The sequence below is a fragment of the Eleutherodactylus coqui genome, chromosome 7, assembly GCF_035609145.1.
Source record: "Eleutherodactylus coqui strain aEleCoq1 chromosome 7, aEleCoq1.hap1, whole genome shotgun sequence".
In the NCBI taxonomy this organism is placed as follows: domain Eukaryota; kingdom Metazoa; phylum Chordata; class Amphibia; order Anura; family Eleutherodactylidae; genus Eleutherodactylus; species Eleutherodactylus coqui.
The window spans coordinates 172165092-172175665 of NC_089843.1; the positions used below are offsets into that span (position 1 = coordinate 172165092).

General features: G+C 49.1%; 1 long non-coding RNA gene across 1 annotated transcript in view; it reads left to right on the forward strand.

Annotated features, from left to right (window-relative positions):
- Nucleotides 1-10205, forward strand: part of LOC136573625 (uncharacterized) — a 56586-nt gene extending 46381 nt beyond the window's left edge. The window contains exon 3 of the long non-coding RNA XR_010785899.1: nt 9962-10205. This is a non-coding gene — a long non-coding RNA (uncharacterized lncRNA). The remainder of the gene's footprint in view (nt 1-9961) is intronic.
- Nucleotides 10206-10574: the final 369 nt, after the last annotated feature.

A 10574-nucleotide genomic window follows, 5' to 3' on the forward strand; every position in this document is an offset into this window, starting at 1 on the left:
CACCCCCTTGCTGTGAGTGGCTGGGAAGATCAGGTGTCACCCGAACATAAAAGTCGGCCCCTCCCGCGGTTCGGCTCAGATGCCGTGTGAGTTAGATGAGGGACAGTGCTGTTTGTACCGGAGCTGCTGTAGGGAAAGAATTGGTAGTTAGTGTAGGCTTCAAGACCCCCCAAAGGTCCTTATAAGGGCCACTGATAGCTGTGTGTTGGCTGCTGTTAGCAGTGCCATTTTTTTTCTTCTCAAAATCGGCTCTGCAGAGCGTTGCACCTGGCATTAGGGACAGAAGTGCTGCATAGGCAGGGAGAGTGTTAGGAGTGAGTGTAGCCTTCAAGAACCTCAACGGTCCTTTCTAGGGCCATATTTATCCGTGTGCAGTACTGTCCAGGCTGCTGTTAGCTGTGCTGCATTTTTTTTTGCTTCTCAAAATCGCCTCTGCAGAGCATTCCACCCTCCATTGATACTGCAGGGAAAGAATTGTATAGGCAGGGCCACAACACAGTTATTATTCATAGAATATACGCAGTGCTGCCTTTTGCTTGTAAAACAAGTGAAAATATTTCTATTTGTCCTGCCTCTGTCCGTCCTAACGCCGGTGGACACGTGTCGGCTGCGTCTGCAACCTGTAAAAATCATACGCACCCAGCTACATTTTACTCCTGGCTTCGCCATTTGCTTTCCTTAATTGGGAAAAAAAATACCTGCTCTGCCACAGTTAATAACTCTGCTACCCTCACGTTCTGTGACACATTAGCAGGAAAACAGCACAGTTATTAAACTTCTCATGTTCATAGAATATACGCAGTGCTGCCTTTTGGTGCAAAAAAACGGAAAATAATTCTATTTGTCCTGCCTCTGTCCGTCCTAACGCCGGTGGACACGTGTCGGCTGCGTCTGCAACCTGTAAAAATCATACGCACCCAGCTACGTTTTACTCCTGGCTTCGCCATTTGCTTTCCTTAATTGGGAAAAAAAATACCTGCTCTGCCACAGTTAATAACTCTGCTACCCTCACGTTCTGTGACACATTAGCAGGAAAACAGCACAGTTATTAAACTTCTCATGTTCATAGAATATACGCAGTGCTGCCTTTTGCTTGTAAAACAAGTGAGAATAATTCTATTTGTCCTGCCTCTGTCCGTCCTAACGCCGGTGGACACGTGTCGGCTGCGTCTGCAACCTGTAAAAATCATACGCACCCAGCTACGTTTTACTCCTGGCTTCGCCATTTGCTTTCCTTAATTGGGAAAAAAAATACCTGCTCTGCCACAGTTAATAACTCTGCTACCCTCACGTTCTGTGACACATTAGCAGGAAAACAGCACAGTTATTAAACTTAGATTATTCATTCACTAGAGGCAGTGGGGCCTTTCGTTTTCAAAAAAGGGAAAAAATTATATTTGGCCTGCAGTCTTGCGCCAATTTATTTCCTGCCTGTGAAATCAAATCACTGGTAATACAGCATGCTGAGGGGTAGGGGTAGGCCTAGAGGACGTGGACGCGGCCGAGGACGCGGAGGGCCAAGTCAGGGTGTGGGCACAGGCCAAGCTCCTTATCCAGGTGTGTCGCAGCCGACTGCTGCGCGATTAGGAGAGAGGCACGTTTCTGGCGTCCCCACATTCATCGCCCAATTAATGGGTCCACGCAGGAGACGGTTATTAGAAAATGAGCAGTGTGAGCAGGTCCTGTCCTGGATGGCAGAAAGTGCTTCGAGCAACCTATCGTCTACCCGCAGTTCTGCGCCGTACACTGCTGCCAATCCGAATCCTCTGTCTGCTGCTCCTCCTTCCTCCCAGCCTCCTCACTCCACTACAATAACACCTGCTCAGGAGCGGGAACACTCCCAGGAACTGTTCTCGGGCCCCTGCTTAGATTGGGCAGCGGCGGTTCCTCTCCCACCAGAGGAGTTTATCGTCACTGATGCCCAACCATTCGAAAGTTCCCGGGGTCCGGGGGAAGAGGCTGGGGACTTCCGCCAACTGTCTCAACAACTTTCTGTGGGTGAGGAGGACGATGACGATCAGACACAGTTGTCTTGCAGTGAGGTAGTAGTAAGGGCAGTAAGTCCGAGGGAGCAGCGCACAGAGGATTCGGAGGAAGAGCAGCAGGACGATGAGGTGACTGACCCCAGCTGGTGTGCAACGCTTACTCAGGAGGACAGGTCTTCAGAGGGGGAGTCAAGGGCATCAGCAGGGCAGGTTGCAAGAGGCAGTGCGGTGGCCAGGGGTAGAGGCAGGGCCAGAACGAATAATCCACCAAGTGTTTCCCAAAGCGCCCCCTCGCGCCATGCCACCCTGCAGAGGCCGAGGTGCTCTAAGGTCTGGCAGTTTTTCACAGAGACGCCTGACGACCGACGAACAGTGGTGTGCAACCTTTGTCGCGCAAAGCTCAGCCGGGGAGCCAACACCAACAGCCTCACCACCACCACCATGCGCAGACATATGATGGCCAAGCACCCCGCAAGGTGGGACGAAGGCCGTTCAGCGCCTCCGGTTTGCACCCCTGCCTCTCCCCCTGTGCCCCAACCTGCCACTGAGATGCAACCCCCCTCTCAGGACACAGGCACTACCGTCTCCTGGCCTGCACCCACACCCTCACCTCCGCTGTCCTCGGCCCCATCCAGCAGTGTAGTTCAGCGCACCGTCCAGCCGTCGCTTGCGCAACTGTTGGAGCGCAAGGGCAAGTACGCCGCCACGCACCCGCACGCTCAAACGTTAACCGTCCGCATAGCAAAATTCATCAGCCTTGAGATGCTGCCGTATAGGGTTGTGGAAACGGAGTCCTTCAAAAGTATCATGGAGGCGGCGGCCCCACGCTACTCAGTTCCCAATCGCCACTACTTTTCCCGATGTGCCGTCCCAGCCCTGCACGACCACGTCTCCCGCAACATTGTACGCGCCCTCACCAACGCGGTTACTGCCACGGTCCACTTAACTACGGACACGTGGACAAGCACAGGCGGGCAGGGCCACTACATCTCCCTGACGGCACATTGGGTGAATTTAGTGGAGGCTGGGACAGAGTCAGAGCCTGGGACCGCTCACGTCCTACCCACCCCCAGAATTGCGGGCCCCAGCTCGGTGGTGGTATCTGCGGAGGTGTATGCTTCCTCCACTAAAGCACCCTCCTCCTCCTCCTCCTCCTCCTCCTCTGTCTCGCAATCAAGATGTGTTAGCAGCAGCATGTCGCCAGCAGTCGGTGTCGCGCGGTGTGGCAGCACAGCGGTGGGCAAGCGTCAGCAGGCCGTGCTGAAACTACTCAGCTTAGGCGATAAGAGGCACACGGCCCACGAACTGCTGCAGGGTCTGACACAGCAGACCGACCGCTGGCTTGCGCCGCTGAGCCTCCAACCGGGCATGGTCGTGTGTGACAACGGCCGTAACCTGGTGGCGGCTCTGCAGCTCGGCAGCCTCACGCACGTGCCATGCCTGGCCCACGTCTTTAATTTGGTGGTTCAGCGGTTTCTGAAAAGCTACCCACGCTTGTCAGACCTGCTCGTAAAGGCGCGCCGGCTCTGCGCACATTTCCGCAAGTCCCACACGGACGCTGCCACCCTGCGCACCCTGCAACATCACTTTAAGCTGCCAGTGCACCGACTGCTGTGCGACGTGCCCACACGGTGGAACTCTACGCTCCACATGTTGGCCAGGCTCTATGAACAACGTAGAGCTATAGTCGAATACCAACTCCAACATGGGCGGCGCAGTGGGAGTCAGCCTCCTCAATTCCTTTCAGAAGAGTGGGCCTGGTTGGCAGACATCTGCCATGTCCTTGGTAATTTTGAGGAGTCTACCCAGGTGGTGAGCGGCGATGCTACAATCATTAGCGTCACCATTCCTCTGCTATGCATCTTGAGAAATTCCCTGCAAACCATAAAGGCAGCTGCTTTGCGCTCGGAAACGGGGGCGGGGGAAGACAGTATGCCGCTGGATAGTCAGGGCACCCTCCTGTCTATTTCTCAGCGCGTACAGGAGGAGGAGGAGGAGCATGAGGAGGAGGGGGAAGAGACAGCTTGGGCCGCTGCTGACGGTACACCGGCTGATTGCCTGTCATCCTTTCAGCGTGTATGGCCTGAGGAGGAGGAGGAGGAGGAGGAGGATCCTGAAAGTGATCTTCCTAGTGAAGACAGCCATGTGTTGCGTACAGGTACCCTGGCACACATGGCTGACTTCATGTTAGGATGCCTTTCTCGTGACCCTCGCGTTGCACGCATTCTGGCCACTACGGATTACTGGGTGTACACACTGCTCGATCCACGGTATAAGGAGAACCTGCCCACTCTGATTCCCGAAGAGGAAAGGGGTTCGAGAGTGTTGCTATACCACAGGACCCTTGCGGACAAGCTGATGGTAAAATTCCCAGCCGACAGCGCTAGTGGCAGAAGGCGCAGTACCGAGGGCAAGGTAGCAGGGGATGTGCGTAGATCGAGCAGCATGTACATCCCAGGCAGTGCAACAGTCTTTAAGGGCCTGGCTAGCTTTATGGCTCCCCACCAAGACTGTGTCACCGCTCCCCAGTCACGGCTGAGTCGGCGGGAGCACTGTAAAAGGATGGTGAGGGAGTACGTAGCGGATCGCACGACCATCCTTGGTGACGCCTCTGCCCCCTACAACTACTGGGTGTCGAAGCTGGACACGTGGCCTGAACTAGCGCTGTATGCCCTGGAGGTGCTTGCTTGTCCTGTGGCTAGAGTCTTGTCGGAGAGGGTGTTTAGTGCGGCTGGGGGAATTATCACAGATAAGCGTAGCCGCTTGTCAACCGACAGTGCCGACAGGCTAACACTCATCAAGATGAACAAAGGCTGGATTTCCCCAGACTTCTGTTCTCCACCAGCGGACAGCAGCGATACGTAAGCAATACGTAGGCTGCACCCGCGGATGGAAGCTACGTTCTCTCTCACCATCCAAAACGGGGACATTTCTGCTTCATCAATCTGTGTCTAATATTCCTCCTCCTCCTCCTCCTGCTCCTCCTCCTGAAACCTCACGTAATCACGCTGAACGGGCAATTTTTCTTAGGGCCACAAGGCTCACTCAAATAATTTTTCTGAACAATTTTTATAAGTTTCAATGCGCTTAAAAGCATTGGAACTTTAACTTGAACCAATTTTTCGTTACACTGGGCTGCCTCCAGGCCTAGTTACCACTTAAGCCACATTAACCAAAGCGATTAATGGGTTTCACCTGCCCTCTTGGCTGGCCATGGCCAATTTTTGGGATGTACATTAGTACTGTTGATACAGCAATTTTTGTGGGCCCTCGCCTACAGTGTAATCAAATTAATTTTTAGCCCACCTGCATTACAGCTGACGTTACCTCAGCTGTGTTGGGCAATGCAATGGGATATTTTTATGTACCGCCGGTGGGTTCCAGGGAGCCACCCATGCTGTAGGTGCACACGGAGTTTTTAATACATCTGTACACTTCTAAAGAACCCCAGTCTGACTGGGGCATGCAGTGTGGGCCGAAGCCCACCTGTATTACGCACGACATTACTACCTCAGCTGTGTTGGGCAATGCAATGTGATATTTCTATGTACCGCCGGTGGCTTCCTGGCACCCACCCATGGTGTGGGTCCACAGGGAATTATAAATGCATCTGTTTCCACTTATAAAGAAACCCAGTCTGACTGGGGCATGCAGTGTGGGCCGAAACCCACCTGCATTAACCCTTTCCAGTCCACTGTGTGAACTGTGAAGACATTAGGGTTTAAGGCTGTACAGCTCCGTTGTTGGTAGACGTCCGTCGGGGTTCTCTTACTGTATATTGCCAGCCTCTCTGCTGTCGGAGCCTATCCTACGTGTCAGCTCATGCAGTACTGGCTTTAGCCAGCATATAGCGCCGTTGTATAACGGCAGAAAAAGAGTAAGCCCCCTAGGAAAACCATATACAAATTGGATTGGAAAGGGTTAAGCACAACATTACTACCTCAGCTGTGTTGGGCAATGCAATGGGATATTTCTATGTACCGCCGGTGGCTTCCTGGCACCCACCCATGCTGTAGGTGCACACGGAGTTTTTACTACATCTGTACACTTATAAAGAACCCCAGTCAGACTGGGGCATGCAGTGTGGGCCGAAGCCCACCTGCATTAAGCACGACATTACTACCTCAGCTGTGTTGGGCAATGCAATGGGATATTTCTGTGTACCGCCAGTGGGTTCCAGAGAGCCACCCATGCTGTGGGTCGACAGGGACTTCACAATAGGGAGTTGTACCTGCCTGTGTCTATGAATTAAAAAGCCCGGTCTGACTGGGGCATGCAGACACCTTGACAGAATGAATAGTGTGTGGCACATAGGTTCCCCATTGCTATGCCCACGTGTGCAGCTCCTGATGGCGGTGGCACAGGATTCTATTTCTCATTGCTTCTGTACAGCATTGTGGACTATCGCTCCGCCACTTTTAAAGAGGGTCGCTGCCTAGCCGTGCCAACCTCTGCAGTGTGTGCCTGCGGTCCCTCGTCATGGCAGACGCAATTCTAAATAGACATGAGCGTGGTGTGGCATGAGGGCAGCTGAAGGCTGCCCAGGGACACTTTGGTGTGCGCTGTGGGGGGGAGGGGGGGCGGTTGGGCAGCATGTAACCCAGGAGAAGTGTCAGTGGAGTGTCATGCAGGCAGTGATTGTGCTTTGTTGGAGGTAGTGTGGTGCTTAGCAAAGGTATGCCATGCTAATGAGGGCTTTTCAGAAGTAAAAGTTGTTGGGAGGGGGGGGTTCCCACTCTTGCCGGTATTGTGGCTTAATAGTGGGACCTGTGAACTTGAGATGCAGCCCAACATGTAGCCCCTCGCCTGCCCTATCCGTTGCTGTGTCGTTCCCATCACTTTGTTGAATTGCCCAGATTTTCACACATGAAAACCTTAGCGAGCATCGGCGAAATACAAAAATGCTCTGGTCGCCCATTGACTACAATGGGGTTCGTTGTTCGAAACGAACCCTCGAGCATCGCGGGAAGTTCGTTCCGAATAACGAGCACCCGAACATTTTGGTGTTCGCTCATCTCTAGTGCTAACCATTTTTCATATACGCATTGCTCCACCATACGGTCTTTAAACTCTCTTATTTCTGGGAGTGAAGGCTCCTTCCAATGTTTGGCAATAAACGTTTTGGCTGTCATGAGAGAATGACCTAGCAGGTATCTACTATTTATTGGGTATTCCTCTATACTAATCAAAAGCAAAATCAATTTAGTGTCTCTAGAGATATTAATCTTCAACATACCGTATTTTTCGCTTTATAAGACGCACTTTTTTTTGCCTCCAAAGCGGGGGGGGGGGAAAGGTCCCTGCGTCTTATAGAGCGAATGTGCCGAAAATTCGTTCTGATCGCCATTTTTAGCACGATCGCGAATTTAACACGTGAACGCGATTTATTTAGCGCGATTGCGCGTCAAATTCACAATCGCACGAACAAATGTGCGATCCCTTAGAAGATTTCTCTCCTTCCCCCCCCTGCCGCCCATACATACCTCTGATTGGTCGCGAGCGCCGGCGGGTACTTCTGCTGCTTCCCGCCTCCACCAAACAGCTTCCTTCCTTCCTCCTGCTGCACACACGTGCCGCTGTGACATGGAGTACCTGTTTTTCAGACCTCTGCTGCTCCGTCACCCGGCACTAACCCTGCGCTGTCCCTGGGTGAGTTTAAATTTTTTTCCCCTATTTTCCCGCTCTAAAACGGGGGTGCGTCCTATAGACCGGTGCGTCTTATAAAGTGAAAAATACGGTATCTTTGAAGAGGTGGAGTATTCCCTCCCAGAAATCTCTCAATATCGGGGATGACCAGAACACATGCGAGAGGGAGCCTTTCTGACCACATTTCCTTCAACACAAGCCATCCCCACTATTGAATCTGCTAACTAGCAACGAAGGAGTGTAATACCACCTCATTTGTATTTTCGCTTGTACTTCCAATATATTCATACCTTTAGGGGATTTTTCCACTGATCTGAAGAATTTCTCCCAGGTTTCACCGGGTATTGTTTCCCTCAGTTCACTCTCCCAACTCAGCATATGAGTTTTCTTAGTTAATTTGTTATTTCCCGTTAATATGTCATAAAAGAATCTAGTCTCTGATTTTCCCATGACCGCTTCTAGCATTATTTTATTAATTATTTCACTAGGGAATTTTATATTATGAATTGGGAAATTTTGAAGGAAAGATCGAATTCTAAAATATTTGAACATCTCCCCATGCAGTAGCCCATGTCTAGACTGTAGATCTTTGAAGGAACATATGTTATTTGTACAAATTAAATCGTCTATCCATTTTATTCTTTCTTTCCTCCATATCTCCACCTCCAAGACCGGCATAGAAAGACTCAGGAGATTAAGAGGCAACATCGGCTTTTTCAGAGTACTGTGTACTGCCAATATTTTTGTTAATGCCTTCCATGAGTCAATAGAGATTTGCATAGAAGGAGACACCCCCATATCCAACATTTTCAGTTCTGAAGGATCCAGCACAGCTTCTACTGATGCTGAAAAGTATTAGTTGGCCAGAAACTCCCTTCATAAAGCTGTTTTCAATACCCATCCATGCTGGTCTGTCTTCTTTTTTAATCCAGCTTCTGGTTTGATTTAGTACAGTTGCTTTATAATACATCCCTAGATTGGGTATTCCTGCTCCTTCTCTCACAAAATGTGTTGCGAATGTCGCGCCAACGTACGCTAATGTGTACATGAGATCCTTTAAGGAAGAGCTTCTACAAACATTAGAGTTTTGGCCGCTAGTCGGAAAATGGTACAGATATATAGATGATATCTTTCTGATTTGGATGGGCAGTGATGAGCAGCTTCACACATTTTGTGAGATAATTAACACCCTGGACACAGACCTGAAATTTACTGTGAATCATTCATTCACCAACATCCAATTCCTGGATGTTATGGTGATTAAAAGAGCGGGGAGACTGTATACGGATTTATTCGTGAAAATGATGGACAGGAACAATATCCTTAGGTTCGAAAGCAATCACCCAAGAAGGACCCTTGAATCTCTTCCCTGGAGCCAGTGCCTTAGGGTACGAAAGATAACTGATGACGAGTTTGTGGACGAACGTCTTCAACAAATGGCAAGAAAATTCCTTGACAGAGGGTACCCCAAACCTTTAATTAATAAGACGCTTGACAAAATTAAATCTACACCAAGATCTGAGATACGTAAAACTAAGAAATGTCGTGAAAACGATAGGATCCCTCTAATTTCGACATTTGGTCCTGAAAGTGAGAGTATCAGGAAAATAATTAAAAAACATTGGCCAATTATTGAAAAATGATGTGAGATCAAGGAATTTTCATCCCCCCCAATTATGGCCTATCATAGAGGTCGCAATTTGAGGGATTACCTAGTTAAACTCTGTACTCCAAAGAAAGAAGATCTGACACAGCAAGTATTGGCACCAACAAAGAGAGGCAATTTTCCATGCCTGCCATGCGCATGCTGTGGAAATCTGGTGAAAGGGGAGGAATTTTCACATCCCCTCACAGGGAAGAGATTCAAAATTAAAGGTAGATTCTCTTGCCGGTCATCTTATGTAGTGTACCTACTAACCTGCCCCTGTGGGATGGGTTATGTGGGCCACACCACTAGAGAAGTGTGTGAAAGAATAAATGAACATAAAAGCACCATCCGCATGAATAATAAAGAACTCCCCGTCTCAAAACACTTCTTTGAGCATAAACATTCGGTAAGTCAACTCAGGTTCGGGGTGATAGATTCGGTCCCACCTCTGTTGAGAGGTGGGGATAGAACGCTCAGGCTGCAAAAGTGTGAGCTGCGGTGGATATTTTTATTGGACAAAATGTCACCAAAAGGCTTAAACTTAGATTATGATTTCATGCCACATATCTAACTCTAAGGTTCCGTCACAGAATAGGAATAACGGATAGTGGACACATTTATAACATCTACCACTGTATATCTTGATGATTTGTTTTTAATTGACACATTTTATGTATTGCAGAACCCACAGGTTGTGGTACCGAGGCTCCCTCCTATTGTCTTGGACATCTGGAAACAGACATGAACACCTACCACGGCTCTCTCCATGTGCACGAAAAATGGAGAGAACATAATTTCTTGGATAGAGATACAAATCTATAAATTGATGAAATATTGTGCCTGTGATGACAGAAGATGTCTCTCCATGTGCTATTTTCTTTTTGAGTTGGCTTTGTGTCCCCTTTAAAAAAAATAAATTCTTGTATTCCTTGTACCAATGCTGTTCCGTATTTTGCACATATAAGGTGCCTTGAGATGATTTAGTAGGGTAGGAAATATAGAGACCCTGTTAATAAATAAATTCTAATAAGCAGAACCCATGTGGTCGGTGTATTATTGATAAGATTTGCAGGTAAAAAGAGGGCTACAGGTGTTGGTTTGCATGGATTATATAGGCACTGGACAGTACCACAATTTATAGGGAAAGAGGTTATTCTGTATGACCCCCGCTTTGTAATGTTATACCAGTATTATGATATTAATTGGCGCTTTGCTTATAATTATATTTACCTTCACTCTGGGACCTAATAAACTATTTCCTTAAGTGCACATAGATCGCGCTGAGATATGGTATA